Source organism: Caloenas nicobarica, chromosome 2 (assembly GCF_036013445.1).
Source record: "Caloenas nicobarica isolate bCalNic1 chromosome 2, bCalNic1.hap1, whole genome shotgun sequence".
NCBI lineage: Eukaryota > Metazoa > Chordata > Aves > Columbiformes > Columbidae > Caloenas > Caloenas nicobarica.
Window position 1 is genome coordinate 68,696,182 of NC_088246.1, and position 26,668 is coordinate 68,722,849.

At 39.5% G+C, this 26,668-nt stretch overlaps 1 protein-coding gene and 1 non-coding gene across 2 annotated transcripts in view; both read right to left on the reverse strand.

Moving 5' to 3' along the window:
- CDKAL1 (CDK5 regulatory subunit associated protein 1 like 1) overlaps positions 1-26,668 on the reverse strand; it is a 417,324-nt gene that overhangs the window by 355,953 nt on the left and 34,703 nt on the right. The window lies entirely within an intron of this gene.
- LOC135986368 (U2 spliceosomal RNA) lies at positions 14,883-15,077 on the reverse strand. The gene has a single exon (XR_010605889.1). It is a non-coding gene; the product is annotated as a U2 spliceosomal RNA (small nuclear RNA).

A 26,668-nucleotide genomic window follows, 5' to 3' on the forward strand; every position in this document is an offset into this window, starting at 1 on the left:
CTATGGTAGTTATGGGCCCCTGTGCTGTCTCGCTATCCATTCCCTTCATCACTCCAACATTTTACTTGCCTGTGCATCTGAAGTATCTGACAATATCTAACTACACAAAAAGGTGAGGACAGACAAAAAACATGACACCAGTCACTCAAAGCAGTCCTTTAAAGAGGTTGAGTATCTCTGCACCAATACAGAGATATCCATTGCAGCCTCACACGTGATTTTTTCTATCCTGTCTCTCCCCAGTTTTGGTTGCAAGGTTTAACTAATATTCTTGCGAGAGTGCAAGTTTTGTTAGGCTCCTTAAAAAAAAAAAAAAAAAAAAAAAACACAAACCCAAACAATTCTTCCATTACTAATAAGGCTGCATAGATTGAGACAAGCCTACAAATGCCAACAGTGGAAGTATACCAGTTTTACATAGACAATTGTGGCTTTCTGGCCCCAGAGTGGTCTGATTTCATCAAGCACAAATGAGTCAAACACTAGAGTTTGAGGCACCTTGCATGTATTACCTGATGGAGCAGCAGCTCCCCAAAATAACAAAGCAATCATGTAGACAAACAAGAGAAGGTAGGCATGTGTGAGGATGCATTTTCTAATCGTATTTGGAAGGAACAACTCAAGGTTTCAAGCACTGTCACAAGAAGTGACGGTGACGTGTTATGGCAGAGGGAGCTGCACTCTCAGAGTGCACAGTGCTGACCAGAAGTTCTCCATTGCCTTCAAGCAAAAAGCACGAGATGTGCTGGAAAAGCCCCATAGGCAAATACCATAAGGAGTCAATTTTTGGGGGGTTGTTATCTTCTCCTCTGCCCCAGGCTCCACGCTGAGAGTGTTCTGCTTTTGTCTGCTTTTTATCTTTTCTACTTTGAAGGCAAGGTAAAGAATAACACAAGACCTCCATGCCACTACACAGCTCAAAATAGCAAAGATATTCGGAAGTCATTTTTACTATTCTACTTTCAATAGATTGAGGATACTTCATTATCTTACTTCTAAGACTTCAAGGTCTGTAGTTATCCTCAATTCGTTTTACATTTGTGTATTGTGAGGGGGATCTTCACACAAATTCCTCTTTTTCCATGTTGATGGCTGAAGTTTCATCTGGTATCTCCCATGATCAGTATCTTCCTTTGTATATCTTATGACTTTACTGTCTTTACAGATGTTTTCATTTAGCACATATTCTCTAATTTACCTTTTCTCTGCTTTCAAAGATGAATTTTTAAAATAGCATATTGAGTTCATACAAGTCACACAATCCACCCCACTCTGGCACGTTATCCACTCAACTGCCTGATACTGACATCACTTTTTAGAAAGCTTTTGGTGAACCCTAGTGGTAAACCTTAGGAGAGAGGGGAAAAAAAAAGAAAGAAAAAAAAAGCCCAAACCCAAAAGCAAACAACATTTTTTTATACTTTTAATACACAAAGGTAAAAATGTTTATGGTCATAACCACCCTTTGCTAAAGGGTAATGGTCGCTTCCAGGAGGAGAATACATAAGCTATTTGTGTTATCACACCTTTGATCTCTTCAACATTTCTGAAGGGCAAGGCCTAATAGAAATGAATAAAACATTGCTAGATACAAAGGGAAGTAGTACAGCGGCAAGAGGACACCAGAAGGTCCATAACTACATGGAAAGCCTGGACCATCTACTTCTAATTCATGAAGCTGCAAGGTATTGGTTTGTAACTAGTCTTACTTATTTCAATTGGCCTTGAAACAGTAACTCAAAGAAAATAGCACAACCTACAAGTGCATGAACAGACCTCTCTGGGTGAGGAGAAGAAATAAAACATCACCTTTGAATGACACCTTGTCAGGATGTGTTCAGCAAGACACAGAAATACAGGTATTGACTTAGCTTTAGGGTCATCAGCACAGCTTAGCAGTCAGGATCTTTCTAAATTGAAATCCAGGTTGGTAATTCGGCCCACAAACACAGCATGGATCACACACCCCAGAGTCCCAGCTACAAACTACGTGGAACCACCAAGTTCTCCCACAAGCGCAGGCAGAGCAGACAGCTCCCCAGCTTTCAAAGTGTCTCCTCTACCATTAACCACCAAAGCACTTAAACCCTTCCATTTAACTAACGGTCTTGCTCTAAGCCCTTCCAACTAAAATTAAACTCAGATGAAAGCATTTACTACTGTTCTACTTCCAAAACCAGGAAGACAAAGTCATGAGGAGACGACAGTAAGTTCACATTTCTACCTTGTCCGCATCCTCAGTCACACCAGCCCTCTGCCAACATCTATTTAAAGCTCTGTTGACAGAGAATTTAGCCACCAAGGCTGCAATTTGAAGTGAAGCTCTATATACATAAGCTCAATACAGCTAAGTTCCTTTTTAATGTTTAGTATATATAGCAATATACATAGCACCCTGCCTACTGCTCCAATGGCCCTTCTCTTGCAGAAAATAAATGATGACTGTGAAGTTACAAGTACACTTCAAATATCCAGCAGCTACTCATCTTCTAACTGCGGGGAAAAAAAGGCTGTGGCCTCATTTTCTTTTAAAGGTAAGTGCAGCCATTAACATGCTTGATGTAAAAACCAAATTTAAAATTAAATTTCTCCCAAATGCCAGAGACAAGAAACCTCACAACATCCTTTAGTTTTATTTAACTCAGATTCATAAGAACACTATCACATGAAAAACCTTTACAATTACCATAGAATTTCATCTGATGGCAAGTACTCTGTGAAACATCACGATGCTTTCGGACAGATCCAGTTAAGAGAACACTCCTCCTCTCCCAGCTGAGGAATCGCAGAGGCTGGAGTGAGCTGCATGCAGCGTATGGACAACTGACTGATACCCACACAGAAAGAAGTGTCTGATGGTACTTTAAAATATTAACCACAGACTTCCATCAATAGATATCTAGAGTCGCTTCTGATAATTTATTTCACAAACCAAACAAACAGTGTAAGTGCTGACCTTCACAGTTAGAACTGATGCCATGATGGAGAGAGGGTACATTCATGTAATAGTGAGGAAGGGGCAACTGTAATGGAGAGGGAACAAAAGCGCTGACAGAAAACCCAGAAAATAAAATCACTAAAAGCACTACCATCCCAGGACAAATCCAACTGTACGTTTTCCTATTTGAGAAGCGCAGTATTTGTTACATTCTGGATATAATCCGTCAATGTTTCTTGTTAAAGATAACAGGCCTTTTATCACCAAAAGGAAAAAAAGTTTGTTTGAAATTCCCTAGTTTCCATGAAGCGTGGATTAAAAAGACAAAAAAAGATCTGTTTCCAAACTTACATTAATTGTATATTCACAAAATAGACACCACAGCACTTCATCTGCTACAGGCTTTTAGTAGCTATTAATCATCAGTGGGCCTTGCAAACACATGCAATGTATTTTCCATTAATCATCTGGCACTTAACACACAATGTTGGAAGTGGCTTTGAACAGATATATTTTGCCAAAATTTACTAGCTGTAAAACTGCAAAAGCATCCAATTGACTGCAGAGGTTCCTGTACTTGCCACTCCAAAGCTCCCTTTATCAGGTCACCCATCTGAAACCCATGTGTTTTCAGGGTCCACCACCCCACAACAACCCAACCGTGCCAGGGCTCCTACCATCTCTTGGTAAGAAAACCAACTTTTGGCTCTGAGAGCATCAGCAGACTTTGAGAACTTCTAGTCCAAGCTCCATGTCCGAGACTCAGATCTTGGGAGCCCTGAGATAAGCCCCAAATGTTTGCAGCTCCAAGACTGCCCCAGACAAGGTGATCTCAGCTCTCCTGGACACTCCAGCCAACCCATATCCTCAGCCAGAAGGCAAAACCACCAGCTGCCCCCAAACCCAGAATCCCTGCACAGCCTGGGACCCTCTGGGCAGCCCAGCCACCAACAGGGGGACTGGGGGGCCCCATCTGGACAATGACAGTAATTCCCAATTTCACACCAAAGCTACAAGTCCCATGTAACCGCTAATTTCAGAATCACTCCCTAGGTTCTTTTCTGAACAACAATGTTGCCTTACCTTCTGCTTTACTTGCAGGGGAAAAAAAAAATTGAAAATACAGCTTTTGCCCCAACTGGGTTCAAACCAAGTAGGATTTTTCTTTTACCTTTCTTACAAACAGGGAATGATCTACAGCAGGTCCATTTTCACAGCACTACAAATGCTCACTTTAGTGAACTGGTATGCTTTGGTTTAAAATGAACTGAATTTTATTTGTATTCCTCATGCTGAGCCATATATATTTGCCACAGTCTGTATAATCCTTAAATTCTCAGTCAGTGCAGGATCATTAAAATAATTACTACAGTTGCTGTATTTGATTTTTAATCTGCACACACAGTCTGAACTCCCCAATAAATGTGATTACTTACACACATGAAGCACAATTAAATCCTCCAACCAAAGCAAACACTCAAGATAACAGGCATAATGTCCTGAAAAATGTCCTACCCAAAAGCATATTAATTATTCACAAGTTAGCTCATGTAATGAAGTAGAAACAAGATCATTCTACAACAGATAGATTGAAGAAATCAAGTTTTTGGACACTGGAAAAAAAATGCAAAAAAAAATACAAACAAACAAAAAACTTAAAACCAAATGTTTGCAGCTCCTAACAGAGTCAAGATTCTTATAACACACTCTTTTTCCTGAGGAACTTGAGATCCGGCATTACACTTACTTTCAAAAGCAGTATTCAGCACTTATGACAAATAAATTATTAGACTGTTCAAAACCTTGAATGACTTCCTCTCTTTCTGTTCCCCACTCTATTTTTACAGTATAATATATACTTAACTTTTTTCCTTTAAAAATTAATATTAAAGGTAGCGCCTTACTAAGTGTCAAAAAATAAACAGCTAACTCTACTTTTCTTTCACTTTCTGACACAGAGCATTTTTTGAAGTCCTATCGGTAATTACTACAGATGTGCTTCTTCTGCATTTTTAAACATTATTTCCAGACACTTAATGGCTAATCAAAAGATCTAGCTGTTTGAGGAAGTTTATTGAAGGCCTCTGTTCTTTCAGACAGACCATAACTTCAAGAAATTCTTTCAAGGCTTAAACTACTCAGAAAGTTAAGGCATGCACTAAAAAGGCACCGATCTTTCATCATCACACTCAGGCAGAAGATTTAAATTAAGTACGGGCGGTAACTGTGTGTCAAAAATACATCAAAGATGACACCAACAGCTTTTGAATTTTCACAGGGCCCCTGTTTGAAATTACGAAGGAGGAAGACTCAGCTTAAAATGAGGTTTAGGAAGCACACAACAGAACCATGGAGGGGTACACTTCTTTCAATGTGTTACTATCTGCAATAAAACCTGCACAAAATTGAAGACTAGAAAAAGTGGCACTCGAATAAATAAACAGGCATGCTTACTGACCAATCCATTTGAAACAGATGATTAGTGAAACAGATAGTTAAGTGGTAGAATTTAATCCATTTACTAAAGCAAGCAAAGGCCAAACATAATATTCCCCTTCCACTGACACACAGGAGTCTTCTGTGAAGCATGAAGAGTTGGGTATTTGCTAAGAAACTGAAACCCATAAGATCTCTGTCAAAGCCAACTATTCTGTACATCACACCCTCGGTTTCACAGGAAGATTTCAGTTTCAACATACACATAAGTGGTTTCTATTGTACTATAGAAGCAAAAGTGATATGCACTATTAGGATGACTACATCAAATAAGAAAAATTATTACGTCTCTTTCAAGCGGGTGTATATTTAACGCTAATGCCTCTGAAAAAACAGTGTCTATTGTTCCTTTAAAAAGTCACTATTCATGAATGTTTACTACTTAATTTTAATAATACACTGCAAATCATATGGTACCAAAGTCTTCCAGTTGCTTTTGTTTCCCTATTCATTTGGTAATTGCATGTTCAGTGTCTTTTTACCATGCCTGAAAATATTAACAGAATTTTACTAAACAGAAGTAATCCTAGCCAAGTCATCAATTACTTGATATTTGTTACCTATATATGGAAAAAATAATAATTAATATAAGTACAAATAATCAACACGTCAGTGTAAACTCCAATATAAGCTGTAGGGTCATTTTCATTTGGGTTTGGTTATTTTGTTGTGGTTTTTTTGGTTTGGTTTTTTATCCCCTCAAAGAAACTGCAACTGCATTTAAAAGAAAAATTCTAGAGGAAGTCCTTAAACCTTTCCTTATTTTTTATGCAAGTATTGCCACACCAGAGACAATCATTCACCAGAGTATTGTCTTCAGTTAGTTTTATATTATTTTCTGATGCATTAAATAATCCTGTAAAAAGACTGAAAATACGTGCAGCTTATATTTTTCAGTACACTGGTTTTGCTCAAAGTGTATCCTAACATACAGCATCAAGTTTAGTGTTCCCAGCCTCCTAATACAAAGCACTACCATAAATACTTTGCAGAACTACACTACAAATATATGGACAATTAGGGGAGTCCTGCAAGAAATGCATTCTTGCTGTAGTTAAGAACTAATGATGAAAAACTGAAAGTGGTAGTATTTAAAATATGCAAGACCAACGGCGAATTTCACCTAAGGAATCAATAGATGTATACTTGCAAAAATAGTCCTGCTGTTGAGAGTGAAGTAAGAGGGACAGAAAGACCTGCAAGAAAACGAGAAATTAATTCTTTGACCACCAGACCTCTCAAGAAATTGAATAAACACAAACTAATATAAAGCATATGGGTTTCACAAATGTAAGAAGTACCTTATATGGAGAAGTCTTATGTGGAAGAACGGCAAGATACAGATTACTAAAAACAGAGTTTGCAGGAATTTGCTCAGGAAGCAAGTTTCTGAGACATCTTTAAGAACTAAGGACTCTTAGCAAGCCCAAGAACCAGTAGACTCTTCCAAAAAGTCCTAAAACTCTATTTCATCACCACACTGAGCTACCTAGCATCCAGCAATATTTCCAGAGATTTAAAACAGAGCTGTTGGCCAGCAATGCCTACCTAACAGAGTATCCTTGCACACAGCAGAAAAGCCAAACCAGCCACCCCACTGCACCTTGTAACCACACCCAGGTGAGACAGCTCATCAGCTTTGAAGCCAGATCAGACACCACCCACCCCACAGAGAAGTGAGTCCCTGTGCTACCATGAGTTTCACTCTGTACAAGAACTTCAGACCATCATCTATGAGAAACAAGCTACAGCTTCTCTCCTTCTATTTTATCACCCTTATTGCTGTCCACATCACAAGAACCAGCTCTCCTCTTCAGACATATTTTGAGCAGCAGCCCTCAACTTGTATTTACCTATTTCAGAGCTTGCATCTGTGTATCCAAAAGCACATCTGCTTCCTCGACTACACTTGATTGTCTAATATAACAGTATCAGCCTTACCCAGAAATGTTGTACAGATTATTAAGAATTCTATGAGGTGTATCTTCCAAATCTACTGTTAGCACTCCAAAGGTGATTAACCACGTTGGAACCAAAATAAAAATAGGAACAGCCACCAGGACTCCTCCCAAAAGAAGTAGTTTAATCTGGTCGGGGTGAACACAAATGAGACCATTCATCAAGTCAGAAAGCATCCTAAAAAGATACAGCAGCCTTTAAAATGTACAAAATATTATTAGATTAAAACCAGTGTTTAGCTATTTATACCTGAAAATGAGGAATTGTCTCAGACATTATGTTAAAACCTTATTCCTATTCTTGTTGCCATTCTGTCATTTGAAATTAATATTTAAGGTGCTAGAGAGTTGCTGAGCTAGGAGTATGCAGCTTGGTTGATGAATGAACCCGCTCACAAATGTCAAGAACAGGTTGGTATTTGCTGCAGATAATCTGTCCCCTGCCCCCCAAATACATGACATTACATCAGGTTATAATACATCACGGAATAATGTGTGACAGAAGTCAAGGATAGACATTACAAATCAAGTGGATATTGCTTCTGACAACATAAATGGCTTCTTGAATCCCAAAACAAATATGTGCCTTTCTGTCTCCCAACAAACAGGAGAGCTGATGGGCGTAAGACAAGAAACATATCCTTGGGTTTAAATGAAAAGATTTCTAAGTCACATATACTGAGCTTGTGTCACATAAGTGCATACCAACTCTAGAGCAAACTGCAAAACTTAAACTCTTAGATTCAGACCAAAGCTATAATACATTGAATACCAAAATTCAAGTTGCCGTTTACTAGGTAAATATTCTTCATCAATATTCTTTCTTTCTTTCCCATAGCAATCAAATACAAATAGCACATTCCTAGTTTAGACGCTTATCAAAGATCCCAGGACAGGTTTAGCGCACTAACAATACATCAAACCACTTGGTAGTTAATTAAGAGCCTCTCTGCTGCCTAAGATTTTTGTAGGAAAAATACATAAATGCTTCCACATGCACGTCATTAAAAACATTGACATTTTACCCAAACACGACAGCATTCTGCCACAGTGAGACATCTAAGGGGTTAAAAGGAACCAAAACCCCTATGTCAGGGAAAAAAAAGATCAGTACAGGAAACAAAAGATTGTCACTGGCTGGTTAAGTGATGTTGTAGCGCACACTGCTCCAAAATAGAACAAGGGCTGCAAAATACACATTTCAAATCAGTTGATGAAACCATGTGGTTTTTTAAAGCATACTTAAAACATCACTACAGAACGGAATGAAAAAAAATCCAAGTCTGCAGTAATGGGGGAACCTAATAAAAAATACTGATCAGTACTAAGACTCGAAAGGAAAAGGCACAACGGGAAGTTGTGCTGAAATAAATAATCCTTACTTTTCACTGTAGAATACATTTGCTGTAGGATGTTTTCAGCATGTTTTGCGGAACTATTTTCACTTTATTATAATACATGGCTTAAATATTCAGAGAAAATTGCTTTCATGATGAGCACGACCAGAGCTAAAATGGACCGGGCCAAGTCTTGTACTGTTCTACGTAAGACTATAAATACAAGGTTGTACAGACTCCTCAACTGCTGTTCACCCAGCTACTTCAGAGGCCTGAGAAGGCTGGCCACACCATTGCAGAAATCACCAGGAGCTCATTTACCACACAATACTTGAACTAGTTTACAGTGGTTACTTTGATAGAGCATAAACAGATCTTCCAATCTCAATTCCATATTATGAAGCAGCAATGTGTGGAAGAACCAGCGTAAGAATTTGTCCCATGGTTAAACACTAGCTAAAATCACAAAGGCTAGAGATTGGCAGGGACCTCTGGAGGTCACTTGGTGCAAGCCCCTCTACTCAAGCAGGGCCACCTAGAACCAGTTGGCCAGGATCACGTCCAGACGGCTTTTGAACATCTCCAAGGAGGGAGACTCCACAACCTCTCCAGGCAACCTGTGCCAGTGCTCTGTCACCATCACAGGCAAAAAGCGTTTCATGACGGAATCTCTGGTGTTTCAATTTGTGCCCATTGCCTCTGGTCCTGTCACCGGGCACTGCTGAAAAGAGCCTGGCTCTGTCCTCTTTGCACCCTCCCTTCAGGTATTTATAAACATTAACAAGATCGCTCTTGAGCCTTCTCCAGGCTGAGCAGTCCCAGCTCTCTCAGCCATTCCTCATAGGAGAAACGGTCCAGTCCCTTAACCATCTTTGTGGTCCTTTGTGGCATTCTCTCCACTATGTCCATGTCTATCTTGCACTGGGGAGCCCAGAACTGGACACAGTACTCCAGGTGAGGCCTCACCAGTGCTCAGCAGAGCGATCACCTCCATTGACCTATTGGCAACACTTTGTCTAATGCAGCCCAGGTTACCATTAGCCTTCTTTGCTGCAAGGGTCCACTGCACAGCCATTCAGCCAGTTCTAAATGCACTTCGCTGCCTGCATACTTAGCCCATGCTTCATCAGCTTCTCCATGAGGATACTATAGGAGTGTCAAAAACCTCACTGAGGTCCAGGTAGACAATATCTACCATTCTCCCCTCATCCACCAAGCTAGTCATTTAATTGTAGAAGGTTATCAGGTTGGTCAAGCATGACTCCTCCCTTGGTGAAGCCACCCTGGCTACTCCAAGTCACCATTTTGTCCTTCACATGCCCTGAAAACAGCTTCCAGGATGCTGCTCTATCACCTTCAGAGTGATCAAGGTGAGGCTGACTGGCCTGTAGTTCCCTGGGTCCCCCTTCTTGCCCTTCTTGAAGACAGGAGTGACATTTGCTTTTCTCCAGTCATCAGGCACCTCTCCCAGTTGCCACAGTCTTTCAAAGATTACTGAGAGAGACCTTGCAATGACATCAGCCAGCCCCCTCAGCACTCGTGAATGCATCCCATCAGGGCCATGGGCTTATGTACATCCAGTGATCAGTGCAGGCAGGCAGTTTGCAGCTGGGGGAACGTGGGATGACTGTTTACCAAACTGAGATTGGCTTAGGTTGTCATAGGCAATGAATTTTCCATGAAGACTGTGTCACAGATGCAAGTTAGAAGGCAGATCTAGAAATAAATCTCCCAGTCAAGGAGATGACAAACCCAAGCAGAAAAGGATGGAGAGACACAAGTACATAGCCTGCTGCTATCAGAAAATCGACGTGCTGCTACATTAGCCACCAGTAAAACACTGAAGTTGCAGAAACTAATTTGGCCATAGATGAAGTTGGGCTAACGTACACCATATGTTATAAACCACATAAGAAACTCTTCATTTCAAAATTAAGTTCATTACCTATACATTAGAGGGTTATAAGCTTGAGTGGTTAGAGTAATACTTAAATAATACTTTCAATTACATCTCTACAATGTAAAACAAGCCTTAAAAGCTATAGCACTGATTAATAGATAGTTGCAATCATATACCTATAATAAAAAATAGAACAGCTACTTAGCCTCAAGGAGAAGATGGTAAACACCACTGAAAAAAGTAAATCTCAGTCAGAGGGTTCTGACTCACAGAGATAACTTACACAGAGACAGCCTTCAAGGGTACTGTTACCCTCTTCCCACAGTCTGGATGTCCAAGTTGCTTGTAAAACAGATCCCAGACAGCCCAGTATTTTAAAACAAAACCAGCTACAAACACAACTCATGTTGCCCCTGCTCTTGCACCAGAATCATCAGCCAGAAACCAGACATCCCTAAGTAGACCAAGGTGCCTGCAATGCTCACAAAGCCACGTTCAGCCACAGCAGGACACAGGAGAAGATTATTTGTATCTTTTTCAGTCCACAAGAGACATGAGCCATAATGCTAAAATACACAATACATGTTTGGTCTATGTGGTGAAGATGAAGTCACCTACATAATTAACTTAAAAACCCTGCTCAGTTTCTCTGCCAGCAGATTTAAAATTTTACACAGTGCAAGAGGCTAAAAGAGAGCCTGCCAAATCTTCTAAAAGGTGAGACAACTTTTAATTTCTACAACAGTATTCAGACAAGGAAGCAGTATATGGGGAAGATTGGAACAGGTCCTTGTCCATCATCTTCTGTTGACACTTTGCACCACCATAGTTCAAGAAGGCCAAGATGACAGCATAGGTAAGGAAGCATGAACCAGCTCCCAAAACACTACCTGAGTACAGCTGTGATGTCTAGAGGCTTTAAACACAAAGCCTACAGGCACCTGAGGAGAAGAAATGTAAAGCAAGGTCTATTCCAAAGAATACCATCACTATTAAAGACAGAGTTTTGTGTTTATGCTGATCCTACTGTTGTCAAATGTTGCCTTCTACGACACCATTCAATCTGCCTCTATTTAAGGATACTGTGTAAATGTATTAATAATTGTCCCAAACCAAATAATTCCACCAAATGCATAGTATCTAGCTCTTTTGAGTATGGCCCTTCTCCGATGCTTACAGAATGGAAAGGGAAGCAGCCTGGCCATGGTTACTAAACAGGAGTCACTTGAAGAAATCAGTAGAAATGATGATTTTTGGTCAGCTTTCTCATTCACTGTTGCTATTATTTTTAAGTATAATCAAGACAACAAAACATTTTTCAACACTCCCTTCAGATAACACCTTTTAGACTTACTGTCTTCATGTGACAAGGAACACTGCTATCCAACCACTAAAAATGGTTATCGATCCGTACAAAAGTAATTCTTAAATGTAAGCAGTTAAATTTCAGACTTATTCCCAAAGCATTTTGACTACAGGTATGAAACCTAACTCTGAAATAATTAATAATGAGTTTTAGATACAGAAGTTAAAGAATTTAACTTGGAGGAAATGCATATTTCTTGGAGAAAATGCATGTTTCTCTCTCTTGAAATAAGTTTCAAGACACATTTGCTCTTCAAGGTACACCAACAGACTACATAATATACTTTTTCCTGCATAATCAGATCTACTTTGAATTTCTGATGTTCATACAGTGTTGAAATCAAATGATGTAATGAAAAAGTTATTATTTACTCCTGTTAATCACCTAAACGGGGATAATAAATTCATAATATTTCAACAGAAGTTACTTTCTTTGAGCTTACTCTTATGAACTTTAAGTACACCTTTCAAAGACAAAATATGCAAACCGCAGGCAAAGCTCAGGTTTATAAGTGCAGCTTATTGTTCTGCTTAGTGCAGCGTGTTAAGCTAAAGACATATGAAGCCATCACCACCGGCAATAAATCATTGTGAAAAAACAGCAATTTCATTCATTACAGAAGTGCTTCAGTCCTGTCCCAGTAGCACAGTGGCAGGCCAGTTCTGGCAAACAGACACAAGTTGCAGCTAATTAACACAGGGAACAGACTTAGGGCACAGCTTTAGGAAGCTTCCCTTTAGTAGCAGTCCAAGCTCTAGCAGCTCTCCTCTCTTTCTCTATGATCCTCTCGCTGGAATGACACAACTGTGTGAGGCTGCATGATTAGCCAGACAACTGACCTGGGACTGAAAAAAAAATATTAAAAAAAAATACACCAGACAAAATAACCTGTCAGTACAGAACTAACCCAGGCAGCAGGTCTGCCCTTGCCCAGCTGAGGAGGGGGGCACAGGGAGAACAACAGCGGCTGCTCATGCTGGTGTCACAGCCTGCGCTATGCGGTATTTAGTGACAGAAGTGTAACACCAACAAGCGACACAACTGGGACCATCTCTGAGGTTCACAGAATCACAGAATGTTAGGGATTGGAAGGGACCTCAAAAGATCATCTAGTCCAATCCCCCTGCCGGAGCAGGAACACCCGGATGAGGTTACACAGGAAGGCGTCCAGGCGGGTTTTGAATGTCTCCAGAGAAGGAGAATCCACAACCTCCCTGGGCAGCCTGTTCCAGTGCTCTGGCACCCTCACTGAGAAGAAGTTTCTTCTCAAATTTAAGTGGAACCTCTTGTGTTCCAGCTTGAACCCATTACCCCTTGTCTTACTGTTGGTTGTCACCGAGAAGAGCCTGACTCCATCCTTCCCACCCTTTACATATTTATAAACATTGATGAGGTCACCCCTCAGTCTCCTCTTCTCCAAGCTAAAGAGACCCAGCTCCCTCAGCCTTTCCTCATAAGGGAGATGCTCCACTTCCTTAATCATCTTTGTTGCCCTGCGCTGGACTCTCTCCAGCAGTTCCCTGTCCTTCTTGAACTGAGGGGCCCAGAACTGGACACAATATTCCAGATGAGGTCTCACCAGGGCAGAGTAGAGGGGGAGGAGAACCTCTCTCGACCTACTAACCACCCCCCTTCTAATACACCCCAGGATGCCATTGGCCTTCTTGGCCACAAGGGCACAGTGCTGGCTCATGGTCATCCTGCTGTCCACCAGGACCCCCAGGTCCCTTTCCCCTACACTGCTCTCTAATAGGTCATTCCCCAACCTGTACTGGAACCTGGGGTTGTTCCTGCCCAGATGCAAGACTCTACATTTTCCCTTGTTATATTTCATTAAATTTTTCCCTGCCCAACTCTCCAGCCTGTCCAGATCTCGCTGGATGGCAGCACAGCCCTCTGGCATGTCAGCCACTCCTCCCAGCTTGGTGTCATCAGCAAACTTGCTGATAGTACACTCAATTCCCTCATCCAAGTCGTTGATGAATATATTGAACAATACTGGTCCCAGAACTGACCCTTGAGGCACTCCATTAGATACAGGCCTCCAACCAGACTCCGCCCCCTTGACCACGACTCTCTGGCTTCTCTCCTTCAGCCAGTTTGCAGTCCACCTCACTACCCGATCGTCCAGTCCACACTTCTTCAGTTTAGCTGTGAGGATGCTGTGGGAGACGGTGTCAAATGCTTTAATGAAGTCAAGGTAGACCACATCCAGCGCTCTGCCATCATCGATCCACCTTGTTATGTCTTCATAAAAGGCTATAAGGTTGGTCAAGCACGACTTCCCCTTGGTGAAGCCATGTTGACTGCCCCTGATGACCCTCTTATCCTTGATATGTCTTAAGATGGCAAGGTTCAGGGATGAAGAAGGAAAGTCTGCAGGTTCTTTTTCCTTAGTACTTGTCTGCTGCTATCCATATTGACAGAATCACAGAATCATTTATGTTGGAAGAGACCCTCAAGATCATCAAGTCCAACCATAACCTAACTCTGGCACTAAACCATGTGCCTAAGAACCTCGTCTATACGTCCTTTAAACACCTCCAGAGATAGTGACTGAGCAGCCTGTTCCAATGCCTGACAGCCCTTTCCATTACAAATTTTTTCCTAATATCCAATCTAAACCTCCCTTGGTACAACTTGAGGCCATTTCCTCTCGTCCTGTCACTTGCTACGTGAGAGAAGAGACCAACCCCCTCCATGCTACACCCTCCTTTCAGGCAGTTGCAGACAGCGATCAGGTCTCCCCTCAGCCTCCTGTTCTCCAGGCTGAACAGCCCCAGTTCCCTCAGCCGCTCCTCATCAGACTTGTGCTCCAGACCCCTCACCAGCTTCATTGCCCTTCTCTGAACTGTCTCCAGCACCTCAATGTCTTTCCTGAGGTGAGGGGCCCAAAACTGAACACAGGATTCAATGTGGGGCCTCACCAGTGCCCAGTACAGAGGGAAAAAAAAATATTTAAATACTCAGACCCAAAAATCCATTTAATATAAAGTCCTCTCATCGAGGATGTATCAGATATTAAACTGACAAGAACAGATACTACACTTGATTCAAACACATCTTGCAGTGTGAATCAGATGTTCTGGATTTCTGAGACCACTAAATACTTCTACCTTAGATCAGGTTTTTATAGCCCCATTTTAGAGATGAAGAAAACTATGAGGCAGTGCTGAAGAGACATTTGATATTTAGTGGTGGCATAAAACTATCAGGATGTCAATTTTATTTCATAAATAATCAAGCGGAGGTATTGTAATTTCTGCTTTCAGAAATTGCAAGACATTTTATCTTTGCGCAGCTCCCTTGCGTTGACTCACTCTGATCATGGAAAAAGACAAGCAGATAGAGCAGTCGAAATCACCTTCCAATGCCATGAAGATGTAGGTAAGGACATTAGGACCTATGAAAATGCTAAAAAGAAAAAAAAAAGTGATTGTCTTACATGAATATGTTAATAGGTAAATCAGTTACTGTTTAACAAGTGTACTTGGAATTAATGAACTAATAATGTTATCACAACTTACAATTTACCGAAAGCGATTTCAGTTCAAAAAGTGTAACTAGTCACACACACATTGGATTATTTTGATGCATGGAGGTGGGAGTTTTACACGCATGCTGTGGAACTACAGAGCACCTCGTAGTAAAATGCGTTAGCGGTTACTGACGGTCCGGCTCTGAGTACAATTATTGTCAAACACTAGAGGAATAAGTGTAGGATTTTATTAACTTTTCAAGGATTTGATTAATCTCAATCCAAGCCCGTAGATCTGAAAGAACAATGAATATTGATTATGCTTCAGAAGGAAGCCAAAATTAATATACTAGCAAATATTCCGAACACGAATGGCAATTTACTGTCAGGAACACAACAAATTGACAGCTCATGCTATCAATCATGAAAGCGGCAACAGATCAGTGCACCAAAAACACTAAGAAGCTTGTGCAAAAATGAATAAAAGAATTGAGGGAGAAAAAAAAGAAAAAAAAAGAAAAAACACACAAATGGCACAACAAATCAATCTGTCCCCTGTATCTCTTTTTCTGCATCTGCTGTGAAGATTACTCTTCAAATTTAAGTCCTTTGTAGGGCACAAATGACATTAAATCTGGAAACGTGCCACTCAGCACACACATGTGTTACTGAAAGGTCCTATTGACAGAAGTGCTTCACAGTCACAGTCCCCTTCTAAATCCTACATTTGTCACAAAATGCTAAGTAGTACTAGATTATTTTTTTCAAGTGCCTTTCACCCAGTAATAGGTCATTTAAAAAAAAAAAGTTAATACACTGAATTCTGTGTAAAACTTATTTCACCGAACAAAAAGCAAATCATATGCAAATTTCTTAACTGCAAGTACAGTGTGGAGCTAATAAGCACATGAATGCTTCACTATGCAAAATCCATGCAAATACCTGTGAAAGATTTTGACCTGGGAATATTCAATATTCAAAATGCATGCAAATATCTCTGAAAGTTTTTAACCTGGGAACACTGCCTGTCATACTACCTTTCTGTCTTTTGTGCACACTGTAATATTTTTCATATCCATAACATCTGTACTCCTGACGATACAAAACACTAAGTGATTCAAGCGATTAGGCAAATTCTAAAAAATGCTTTGAGAAACATAAAGCAACAATAAAGGAGGTCATATTTATTTAGCGCAGACTGTTTGCATATGAATATAACTTTGCATGGGCTGGTCAATCCAAAGCACTCAGAAAAGATGCTTCCTCCAAGAGAATGTACAAATGCTGGAACTGAGGTTTGTTAGACTGTACTGAACACATCGTTTTTCTCAAAATGAAGCACATGTAACATCTCCTCTTGAAGTCCTTGTAAACAATGTAACTTGAGTACACAGTGCAATAAGAAGTACATCACCACAAGATAGTACAGGAAAAAATATATTCCTAAAATTCCACGCAAGCCTCAAATTAGCAGGCTTATTGTGGCACCAGGTAGCATTGCAGTTACTGAAATATCAGAGTATGAATCATTTTTTCAAGGACAATGATTTTTAGATTAAAAAATATATAAATAGATTTAATTTATTAGGCATTTAGTATCAGAGTCCCCATATGTTAATACATATGAAAAAACAGTTTCTATTTTAAGCAATTACAAATTGGTAACCGAGACTTGTTCCACAAATATTGACAAGGAAGGATGGAACTATCCTGAAGCAGAAGGGTTTAATGAGACTCAGTATACAATAACATATTCTCACCAAAAGAGGAATAATCATCCTGTGACTAAGAAAATGGAGGACTTCTCTTAACTAGCTTCCAGTAAGGAAAAAAACAAAAACAAAAAAACAAAAAAACCAAACCAAACAAACAAACGCAAAAAAAAAAAAACCAAACTAGTATTACAGACTTTGGTTTCACTAAATTTTCCTTAAACTTGTCATGTCCCATTCTCATCTCCTGCTTGAGAGGAATAATGCAGTTGCATTCCAGTGTTATTAATAAGTCAGAAAACGAGAAGATATATGTTTAATATCTAAGAGAACAAACCAGACCGAATAAAGCTTAAAATTTGTGAAGTGATGAAAACATTAAAAAAAAATCAGAAATATTTGATTATGAATCATTTAGACCAGTTTTTACAGATTAATCCTGAAGTCATACATTTTCTTTTAAGGGTTTCTTACACATTTCGAATGCACTTCACATGTACCTTCTCCCGTGACATGAGATATCTGTCATTACTGACTTCCAATTTGCCAAGATGTGCTATGCAGGCAATACGATGAACTTATAAATAATGCAGGCTGCAAGTGTATCATTGTTTTTAAAATTATGACCTACTTTTAGTCCCTGGTGTAAAGATCACAAAAGCCGGTATCAACTATAGTACCGTGAAGTTCCAGTGCTGAGGCTAATATCGGCCTCTGCAAAAGTGCACTGGACTGTAAAGTTCAAAATAAAATCTGGTACCAAACTGTCCTCCTGATGGCTCAAAGGCTCTTCTGCTTTGTGTCATTCTTCACTGCATTCTGCTTAACAGTTCTTGTTAGAAGGCTGTAATTCAGCACTGTATCTCATCTTTAATGACCTCCTTCCTACAAATGCATGCTGTTCCAAACACAAATGAGCACATTTTATTTGTTTAAAGGATGCTATAAGCGTGTACTTTTGTTTGTCTGCATACCTACTGTTTAGTACTGACTAATTAGGAATACAAGTTTTTCTTTATCATGAACACAGCTGATTCTTTGATGCATGCTTAAATGGTTTGTGGGTTTTGTCTGTTTGGTATTGTTTTTGTTTTGTTGGCGGCCTGGTTTTTTTGTTTTCATTTTGTTTTTTCCCCTGCTACTGAATAGTACAAAACTTAGACATCTTTGAGTCCCAGTCTCCATTCGAGAGAAATTTAGGTCATTTACTAACAAAGTTTTGAACTTCTTTCATTCTTTATTTTTTATAACCAACAGGCCCAGAAATCAATACCCTACTGGCCTTTCACACTAGTCACATAAAAGTCAGTCATGTCTCAAGGGCAAACCCTAACAGCCTTAGAGTCACCTCACCTGTATATGAATACTTTTCTGATTTGAGAAAAAGGCATGAGATATATAAAGGAAAACATGCCTGAGGGACACTGTCCTGGTTTTGTTAAAAACAAAACCAGTTCTCTTTTAGTGATTTTTCCTTTCAGCTAAGTTCTTCTAAGTGCCTTCTAAGTAACTGCACATTTTTTTCTTGGACACTGTGCTCAGTGCTGATCAGATGACCAATGGAATGCTGAAGAAGCTCATGTTTAGATTTATTGCTATGACAGCAAAGAATTCTGATAACATCCCATAATTGAGAGGGGCATGTTTGAGGAGGGGTGGACAGAACAGGTGACTAAAACCGACCAACTGAGTATTCCATCCCATAATCATCATACATTCTATAGAAGAGAGAGATCACGAGGGTCTCGCTCTCTTCGACCACGGCCGACATCTAGAGATCTAGTCTCTCTTGCTTCCTATCTAAAGGAGAGGGTGGGCGGGGGGTGAGGGGGCAACAGAGAGCATCTGCCACGGTTTATTGTCACCTTGCTTTAAACCTTGACAGACATCTACATCTCTGCCGGCTATTCGCATCACAATAAGAGGACATTTGGATCTCCGTCAGCCACGGCTGCATCACCTATTGAGGAGGCGACAACGTTCTTGTAAAAAAAGCTGGTGCGCTAAGCAAGCCTACTTTAGCCCACAGAGGACTTTCCTCTGACAAATAAAAATAGATATACGGAGTTAAAAATGGTTGTTGTCAATGAAGTTGACAAAAAGAATAGTATATCTCGCCCTTCTCATCACAGCCGTGCTGCCCAAACCGAGCGGGCTGGTAAGAGAGGCCCAAGAGCCTCGTCCCGGAGCTGCCTCTCCCAGCCAGGCACAGCAGGGCAGGGGGCAAGAGCAGGTTTACACTCCTGCTTCAAGGACAAATGACTCGCTAAGTCCAGTACCAGATTTTCCGTTCACTTCAGCTCCTTTTACTAATACTTCACAAGAAGCTGTCGGTCAAGCCTCAAAGGAGGGTTTCTCACTATTGTATAAACTGCCTGTATTGCCCAAGACCTCCAAAACTGCAACAAATCAGTCTAGCTATGAATAACCAGGAGACTGAAATCTATGCATATGAGGAGATATTTTTATCCAGTAAACGAACTGCATTTGTGGAACGCTAAGGTAAAGAGAATAGTTTCCATTATAACAGTATGAATAGAAGCCTTTTTCTTTAGGCTGGTAACTTGCCAAGCGGAAACCATAACCCCCATGTCTTATTAAGGATTTGGAATGAATCCAACATCTGTTATACCTTAATGTCAAAATGCAATCTCAAACCTGCACTTGAAACTTTTCAAATTTAACTATCCACCCTCTCCCATGATAACTGATTTACTGAAGGTGCCATCTCGCCTTCAATGCTATTTACAAAGAATAACTGATACGTGAAAGCAGATTACGGGCAATAAAGCCATAAGTCAACAGGCAGCATGGACGTGTTCCCCAGCTCGTGTGCCACTGCAGTTCAAGCCAGTGTTTTAAATATGTTTGCTGCAGGCAAGCATGCAGGAACATTACTCTAGCTCGGTTTCCAATGGTAAGCCATTAAAGCACAGGAATTCTAGCAGACCTTGGAGTACAAGAACCACCTCATCGATCAGCTGGCAGAATTTCAAATTCATTTATATCGAGTCTGCACTAGCAAGTTGTTTACCTCATGGTACGGTAAGTTTAATTTCTCTTTACTTAAAAACAACAAAAAAAATCTACTTATGCTTCAAATGGTTTCATTTTCAAATTCAGTGCTAACATATTTCAAACACATCAATACTGAAGCTCAACAGAAGGTCTATCTTCCATCTGACAAAAATACAGCTACCAGAAGACTTACAATTTCATTAATTTCACTTCACAAAAAAATGAAAAAGATCCTTACTGTGTTACAAACTATACTTTTAACACTTCTAAATAGAACTTTTTTCCCCTCTTTTATGTTATAATCAATAGTAAATGTTTTTAAAATTCTCACTAAACATCACTGGAAATGTTTCAAGTTACTAATTTATTTTGAAGAAAATAAATAATTTTTCTCCGTCATTCCTAACTGGAACTATGAACCTGACTAGCTCCCATTCCAATCTTACTGTTCCATTAATTTGGAACTGATAGCTTGACAAAGCTGAAAAATGGCCCAAAACACATTAAAAAACTCAAATAAACGTTTCATTGAGCAGGAATGGATATTTCCCTCCTTTGACTAAAGCTTGTATTTCTTTTCCAGTCAAGTTGCAACATTTGACATAATGGAACATTTCAGTCAGAACAAAAAAATGCTAAAAATGAAACAGGTTTTTCTTTAAAAAATTTTAATTGTGAACAGTAGCTTCTGACAAAACAGTATGAAGTAACACGTTGAAGTCTATGCCACCACAGAAACAGCAGCAAAATCTTAATCATTTCAGTCTTTCAACAACAGTAGCCACAAAACATGTTATGACTTCAACACTTGCAAATATTTAATGCTATCTTTGGATAACTCTGCTGCTTTGAAGCAGCTTTGAATATCAGATTGGTTTGAAAACTAAGACAGCAAGGATCCAAGGTTAAGCAGAGTTATGTTAAGCTACTTGCTTTCTGTTTTACTGTAGTGGAGAAGCACAACTTAAAATCAAACTTCCAACTTGCGTAATAAAATAAGAGCCCACTTTAAAACCTCAGTCTCAAAATAAGTTATAAACTCTATACCAATATCCTTTGCTAACCATAAAACATACTTTATGCACTTAAACAGTTGTGCAGCTTTTACACAGACTTTCGCAGATGCTTAATTTTCACATTTTCATGCATTAAGAATCATTGCTAACTATTTTTGGTTACCAACTAATTAATGGTTAACTTTTCATTTGTCATTTATGTAAATCTGTATTTTGGATGGAAACCAAAGGAGGCCACAAGGAAGTATGCACAGAAAAACCTCTACTTCCTCCCTTCACCTGAGCACTTCTAGGAAGAGGACCTAGCCATGTGTTGCCACCATCTTTCATTCCCCAAGCTTCTGGTACACCACGAAGTATCAACAGTCTTGTCTGGTATTAGAAATTTATTTTTAAAAATATTAGAAACTATATACGACAGTAGGGTTTTTCTTCTAGGTAACACAGTCCCATTTCTCTACACTAGACCATGTGGCAGTTGGAAATTACTTCAATACCAAACATAGACTACACTTAGCAGATTCACTACCTTAAATTTTACTGAATAGTATTTTCATTCAAAGAGGTGCAGGTACAAAGAAAACAATGAAAGAGATCTGCAAACCTCTTTGTCTAGCAGACTTCAGGATCAGGCCAGTGGCAATGCAAGTGTACTGTATTTTACACAGTTACACGTTTTAGGAATACAAAAGCCAAAAATTTTAGTCCAACACCTAGCTGTGGAATGAAGAAAGAAAAAACAGTACAGCATACAATAGAGGCTTGTGTACAGCTTGCAAATATTAAACATTATGAAGAGTTTTAACTACTTCTCAACAGCCATGTGTTACATTTATGGAAGTTACAGAAATAATTGTGAAACTGTCCAACAAGTACTTTGTCTCCATGAAGAAAACACATTTTCTTATGAATTTTCACACAAGAAAACATGGTATTTTGTTACTCAATATTATCGCTCTTTGTTAAAACTCAGTGATTTGAAAAAATAGGCATTTCTTTGTTCTCTAACACTGAAAGCTGCAAAAATTACAATAATATTACCATAATAACAGTCCTTACAACTTCTTCCACAGAATCTTTGGACAGTTAACTGATGCAAAAAAAAAAAAAAAAAAAAGGTAGTAGGTAGGAAAAGCTCCTTTTACTTTATCACTGATCTGCTGGTCACAGCCCATGTCTCTCATCCAGCAGCTTGGCAGAGGGGCACACAGGGTTTTTTTAGAAGGTGTCAAATGCAAGAGCAAGTGAGTAACAGAGGAAGCTGCTTCTAGAGACACAGGTAATGATGTCTCATCTAATTCAGGAGATCGGAAAACTTTCTATAATTTCTCTCTTTTCAGAATTTATTTTCAGTGCCTGATATGCCACATATTTTATTTATGAACACAGAAATCTATTCCTGAATCTCTGGCCCTGAAGATACATCCAGCAATAAATTTCAGGAGCTACATTTATAGCGCATACAAAAGTATTGCATAGCACATTTTAGCTTTTTGTGTTTTTATCTTAGTTGCCTGCCACAACAGTAGCAACACAATTGCATAACGAGTCATATCCCTTCCAATGCCTCTGCCACAGTACAAGGCAAAACCCTCATTTTTAAGTATTTTCTCAGTGATCATTCTCTACATCAAATCCCTTCATTTTCACAACTCCCTTTATTAGCCGTGTCTGTCCAATAACTCAGAAAACACTGCTCATACCACCATTTAATAATAGAGACTTCTTTAAATTAAAAAAGAGAGCATTGATAGGACCACAAAAGCACCACAAAAGACTTAGTCATTTCTCATCAAAAGTGAGACACATACTCTAATAACAGAAAATAATGAAATACAGTTACACTATAAATGCAAATGACTACACACAAACCACCATACAGAGAAGGCTTTGCTATTTTTCTTTCACCATATTTCAAAACAAAGAGATGCATTCCACAAAAACAAGCATTTTCAGACACTTGATCAGTGCAAAGCGAACACTCCTCTTGAGCATGCTCCTCCCTCTACACTCTCCCAAACAATCCCATAACTTTATTCAAAGCAAGACCTGACACATAGCCTATGCAACTTCTGTCTGAATATACTAAGGACACCATCCAACAACAACAAGAGTTGTTTAAAAAAAAAAAATGAACTTACACTCTCTTGAGAATTTATCTAGAGTAAATTAAGATATTACTACCTCCAACTGATCCGAGTCTTCACAGCAAGCCAATGGACCACATGTCATTATTTTGCGCCCCTCCCCCTCCGTTTCTTCCTACTCTGCATCACGTGAAGGCAGATGATGGCATCTAAGCCACCTTTGGTGGATGACTATTTCAGTGCTCTTCTCACTGGCCACACACAAACACAGCAGAGAGCTCTGGCAGAAACAGGGCAGCTCTGCTCAGGCAAGGCAGCAGGTTGGGTGGACAGTGCTGAAGGCCACTGCTGGACCACCTCACCTATGGAAGCAGGAATTCAAGTGCTGGTCTCACAAGCCAGTCGTACGAACACGCATGGAAAAGACTCTACACATGCACACACAACAGCCATTTCCCTGCCTCTGAACACTACAGCCAAGGGGACAGAGATGGAAAGTGCTATTTCCTTTCAGCATCCCCCCTTGGGCAGCCCACCCCCTCTCTGCAGGTCATCGTAAACACCTATTTATACCCCTCACTCGCTGTACATTACGTGAGAAGATACCTGCTCCACAGAAATACGCCGAGGCAGACCCCGTGTTCCTGGAGAGCATCCCAAAACACATTGGGCATGAGCCTTTTTTCCTCCAACACCAAGCCCTGCAGCCCAGCAGCTGGCTGGCACAGCTGGCATGCAAAGAGCCAACTGCTCTCCTCTTACTACTCCCCTGTATTTGGATGCCTTAACTAGGGAGAGAAGAAATATTTCACCCTGTCACCTCAGGGCTTACTAATCCAGAAGAAAATAAATGGAGTAAAACACTCTTGTGCTTAGGATACCTTGCAGGATAAACCCTGCAGATAAACAGCAGCTTTGTTTAATAATAAAAAAATTGGTGAATAATAGCAAAGAGCATCTACTTCTGATAGAATAAACAGTGGATTTTTTTTTTAAAGGTACGTGAAATGAATTATTTTAGAACTCAAATTATTTAATACAGCAAAACAAAACTGCTTTGTGACAGCCTCTGGACAGACAGTATCTCACAGTAAAATTTGTAATGTAAACAGTTAACATTCAACATTTCTGAGAATATTAGCTATTTAGCAATGAAAACCTCTGTCCTACTTGACACAAACAAAGAAAAGCCATCTAGTCATGGAAAAACTCAGAGATGTGCACATCTCAAAAAAAAAAAAAAATCAATACTTGCTTCAAAATTTAGAGAATAGGCAGCATTGCTTCAGTAATTAATAACTTTGGTAGTCTGACAACTGAAAACCTAGGAATATGATTTTTTTTGCATTAATTGTTAGTGCATTAGGAAACTAGATTTTCAGTAGTCTATTAAGATTTATTTCATTAAACCTTAGAAAATGTGTTCAAAATTCACTCAAACAGCAAATGATTTCAGAACTGGAAACTACAAGACTGAAACTCTCATTGCAGCAAACATCATCTGATTTTAGAGCTATTCATTATTTAACTTTTCCAAAAACAAAGTTCAGACAACATGCACTAAAAATGAACTCTCCAAAACGGTAAGCTTCCCCATGCTGCTTTGTTATTTAAGTAATGCTTTTTTTCATATAAGGAAGTTAGTTTATTATACATTTATTAAAAAAACACATTTAATTCCTTGCATGGCATTGCTAAAGACAGACTCCCCACTAAGCTGCCTAAGGCATTAACTGGAAAGAAGCAAATCCTGTGGCATAATCTAAGGTTTGGTACATAATTGATAGAAATTGTGCAATTTCACAAGACGCTTGTCATATATTATATATAAATATACAAGTAAAAGCTCTAAAATGGAAGTCTGCCCTCTTAAACATTACTCAGCTCCCACAAAAACTGCCAATCCCAGGAAGATCTCAAATCCCAACCTACCAGTGCAGATTGCAATAACAGTGGGTTTGAGTGAATCTTCTGTTTTTGTTTGTTCTAAATCTGAGCTTATACTATACAGAAGAAAAACAGGAGGCAGAGGTCTTCAAGAGTCAGAAATAAAAGTCTGAAAGATGTGTGTACACCTTATCTTTCAAAAAATGCTTAAATAGGTCCTTGTAACCTTAGCTTTATGCAATCTACAGCTTCATGGTCAAAAGAAATCCCATCATTAGATCACAGAAGTCTTTTTTTTTTTTTTCCCTCTGCCCTTTATTTATCATTCAGGCAGACTGAGAAAGGAAGGCCATATTTAATTACAGTTGTCACCACCTCTGCCTTCCCAGCATGGCCGGTAGGCTTGAGAGAGTCTAAGTCAGTGTCCAAAAACTCAGCGAGGTTTTTGTGTGCCGGCCTTAGAAGCTCAGCTGAGGCTACAAGGGGTTATAGATGGTGAGACTGGATGTGTCTGGTGGATATTAACCAAGGAGTTGTGACACTGCAAGGGCCCTGTGGCAAGGTGAGTATGCAGGAGGTGCAAGTCTTTCACGCTGTGTCATGCATCACAACATTCTGTCTGGAACTGTCGTTAATACTTGTTTACTACTTTCTAATTTCAAGTTATAAAACTGACTTTCAGAAGACACTCGCGTGTCATCTGTCTTTAAAACAAGGTGCTGAATAATCTAGTTAAAAGGGCTGGGAGGGAATTCACGCAGACAGTAACTGACTTCTCCCTCACTGATGATGTGCTGTCAAATACTTAAAGCACTTTTAAATCATTATGCAAGCACTTTTCAGAATTAAATTACAAGCGTGACATATGGCATGAAATGAAGAATCCAGACCACAATGCTGTCATTACTGTTAAAATCCTGTATCATTCAAAATGTGAACAAAGGAGTTATGCCACAGCTTTTAAGAAGCGGTACATTCTGAAACCGTAGCATCTAAAGTTATGCTTTTGGTATCATGCAGCTCACAGTTTAAGTGAAGTTCTTGTGCACTGGTAGGACTGCGCTGGTGCAAGAGCTGGTGATGCTGGCAGCACTGGGGCACTCCAAGGTATATAAACCCAGCACCAGATCCTGCTCCATGGGAGTGTAACTACCTGAAACACCTATTCTGGCACTCAGAAATGACAAAGCTATAGTTGTTCTGTGCGTATCACCAACTATAAATAGCATATATACCTTTAACAGTCTACAAAATGGTAAAGCATTTTATTTTGTCTTCAAATGGGTAAGTATATTCATATAACAACATTACATCATCTTTCCATTGAATCCTGTGTACCTAAAAGAAGTGGTTCAAGTGTGGCAGCAAGAAAAAAAAAAAAAAAAGGGACACAATCCATACAATCAATATTGTGCAATTCATTCTCTGACCTCTTCCAATCCCAAGTGTGCTGTTTCTTTTTCTTTCTCCCCTCC